Source organism: Triticum aestivum, chromosome 6B (assembly GCF_018294505.1).
Source record: "Triticum aestivum cultivar Chinese Spring chromosome 6B, IWGSC CS RefSeq v2.1, whole genome shotgun sequence".
Classification (NCBI taxonomy): domain Eukaryota; kingdom Viridiplantae; phylum Streptophyta; class Magnoliopsida; order Poales; family Poaceae; genus Triticum; species Triticum aestivum.
The window spans coordinates 641314281-641317993 of NC_057810.1; positions in this window are offsets into that span (position 1 = coordinate 641314281).

The following is a 3713-nucleotide window of genomic DNA, read 5'->3' on the forward strand; positions in this document are numbered from 1 at the left end:
CCAGGTTCGAGGATCCCTACTTCCCGGATCATGTGTATCAACTCGATAAGGCACTCTATGGCCTTAAACAAGCTCCACGTGCATGGTATGACCACCTTACCGAGTTGTTACAAGATCATGGATTTGAGGTTGGGCAAATCGATCCCACTCTTTTTACTAAGAAGGTCAAAGGGGAGTTGTTTGTATGCCAACTATATGTTGATGATATTATCTTTGGTTCCCCTAACAAAGCTTTCAATGAGGAATTTGCCGCTCTCATGACCTCTAAGTTCAAGATGTCTTCGATGGGAGAGTTGAAGTTCTTCCTTGGTTTTGATATCAAACAAAGAAGAGAAGGTACCTTCATCAACCAAGCCAAATACACTCAAGACATGCTAAAAAGATTCAAGCTAAGTGATGTCAAGCCAGCTTCTACTCCAATGCCTACCAAGTGCCAACTTGACATTGATCCTAATGGTAAAGCGGTGGATCAAAAGGTATATCGCTCCATGATTGGATCCTTGCTTTACCTTTGTGCATCTAGACCAGATATCATGTTGAGTGTGGGAATTTGTGCACGGTTTCAAGCCACACCGAAGGAAAGCCACAATGTGGCGGTCAAGAGAATCTTTCGATATTTGGCTCATACCCCAAACTTTGGCTTATGGTACCCAAGAGTAGCAAACTTCAAGCTTGAAGGTTTTACGGATTCCGATTGGGCGGGAGACAAAGTGGATAGGAAGTCCACTTCCGGAGGGTGCCAATTTCTTGGTTGCTCTTTGGTAAGTTGGTCTTCCAAGAAGCAAAGTTATGTGTATCTCTCGCCCACCGAAGCGGAATATGTGGCAGCCGGTAATTGTTGTGCACAACTCTTATGGATGAGGTAAACTTTAAAGGAGTACGGTGTCATTTGTGACAAAGTGCCTCTTTGGTGTGACAATGAAAGTGCCATCAAGATTTCTCTCAACCCGGTGCAACACTTCAAGACGAAGCACATTGAGATTCGGTATCACTTCATATTAGGCGAGGGGAGATCGAGCTCAAGAATGTTAACACTCATAATAACCTTGCAGATATTTTCACGAAGCCCTTGGATGAAGCAAGATTTTGCAAGTTAAGGCATGAGCTAAATATCATTGATTCAAGCAATGTGACTTGAGCCCGTGCACACCCCACCTCACTCAACTTGTTGTCTAGTTTAGGTGTATGCATGGACATAGGGGGAGTGTTGTTCTCTTAATGAACTCTACCTCCCCCATTATGCATAAATTGATCAACTCTTTCACATTAGCCATTTTTGATTGTACTTGTGCTTCAAAGACGAGTTTTGGTCATGGACCCAAGGATAACTCTACGCAGTGCCATACCAATTGACTCAAACATAGGTGGCTCCGGCCACCGCCCTCCCCTTGGAGAAGTTGTGTCTCGTAGTTGGTCTTCGTTGTCGTGTGGCCTCCTTTTCTCCTTGCCGTGTTTGGGTCATCGTTTGTGTTCGCCTCTTAGTTGGTCGGTGTTTTGCCGGAGGTTGTTTTTGCCTTTTCTCCCTTTCTCTCATGTGTTCGTGCACTTTCTGGTTTATGGTACTACCATGGTGAGCCATGGTACTACCGCAGGAGTTGGTGGCTCTATGTTTAGTGTGTGGCCCTCCAGGGGCACGGTACTACCGCTACCTCCGCGGCAGTAATTTTTTTACTGTCGCTGAAAGAGCAGTACTACCGCCCAGCGTGCGGTACTTCCACCCGGGCGGTACTACCGCGATGATCCGCGCCCACGCGAGCGGGTGGGGGTTAAGAGCGGGACAGGGGAGTTCTAACTCCCCCATACCCATTCATCTCTATTCCCCACCCCATCTCTCTCTCTCTCTCCTGACCAAGAACGGCGCCGGAGGCCTTCGCCGGATCTCCGTCTCCGGCCGCTCTCCTCGGATTCCGACCGGTGGGATTGTTCCCACCTCGCCCTCTTGCCATGGACCAAGGTTTTTCCCCAAGTTCCTCTCCTTTTTGTTCTTCCTTGTGCTTTAGTTTTGGGGAGATGCATGTGGTGTTCTTGATATTTTGGCTAAATATTTGCAAGTGGGATCCGTAGGAGAGTGGTAGTGTAGTTTTGCATGCTCTTTGGATAGTCAAAATAGTTCCGTTTGATCAACGGTAGTACCGAAGTTGTCGTGCGGAGGTTCTAGATCCAGATCCGCGACCTCTGTCGCGGTTTACGATCCGAGCGGTACTACCGCTCCTCCTGGAGCGGTACTACCACAGCCTCACCTGGTTCTGATGCCTTGTGGTACTTCCGCACCTTGGTGCGGTACTACCGCTTGGCGTCTGGAAGAAAAAAATTACTTCCGCCCCAAGCGTGGTACTACCGTGCCACCCTGGCACGGTACTACCGCGGCTGGAGCAGATGTAATTTTTTACATCCGTAACCCTGCTCGGTACTATCGTAGATTCATCCAGCGCCCTTTTGTGTTGTCCAAATCTCATGCTTTGTGCTTCTTTCGATTTGGTTTTGATCCATCTTGTTCCCGTGCGTGTTTTTGTGTCTTTGTGTCTAGGTGGTGGCTCCGGTTCCTTTGCTCGTCGCTCGAATCCCAGCCGTGACACTGGGTCAAAGCGGCTGCGCAACCTAGATGAAGCTCCAGAGGGGTCCTTTGCTCCCCAACCTAGGAGCAAGCACACCGCCAGCAAGAAGAAGGAGCCCGTCATGGGCATGGATGAGATGCCCCAGGCCGAGTTTGTCATTCGAAGGAAGATCAATCCCTATGTGACTCCCCGGGCTAGCTCGCGGGGCAATGATCTCTTCTGGAACAAGCAGCGGAATCTGATCTATATGGATGTGATCAAGGCCAAGCAGAATCACTACATCGAAGTTCACTGGATTGACATGCATCACATGAGGCAGGAGAAGCACTGTGGGTACTTTGGAGAGGCTTTGGATCTTGTGGAGTAGTTCAACATTGAAAACATGCTCACCTTCCACAAGGATTTTGATCCGGAGATCATAGCACAGTTTTTTGCTTCGGTCCACTTCGGCGTCGATGAAGCAAGGACCATGACTTGGATGACCAATGGTCGACAGATGTCTGCTACCTGGAAGGAGTTCATGGAGTTGCTTCAAGTTCGCCCTCATGCCAACTCTGAGTCTGCCAACAAGAACAAGCTCATGCCATTCCTTGTTCAGAAGACTCTTCCCATCATGAAGAAGGTGTGGGTGCTTAACCCCTTCCTTGATATCATGCACAGGCTCTTCCGGAACACACTCTTCCCGCGCATTGCTGACATGGGACAGGTGCATGCTTACCTCGTTGACATGATGCTCCTTTGTGAGGGGGCCCGTCAGGCTTAGACTCAGCCACTTGATGTCTCACATATCATGTGGTGTGAGCTTCAGTTCGCCATGTTCAACCATAAGGTCCCCATCTATGGGCCTTATCTATTTCACCTGATCTCCAAGACTTGGGAGCAGCTCTTTCCCAATGATGAGTTTGAAGCTCCAGGCTGGATTCGTCATGAGCCCATTAAGCTCCGCATCAAGCCCCAATGGGCTAACACCACCACTGCTGCTGAGGCTGCCAGGATGGCTGTGGATGAGGAGGAGATTGAGGAGGAAGAAGCTGCTGAGGACCGTTCTACTTTCCCTACTCCCTCTGCTGAGCCCTCTTGGGCGAAGAAGCTGAAGAACAAGATGAAGAGGCTGTTCTGCATGTAGGTTCAGGGTCAGTACAAGGCCCATGTTGCTCA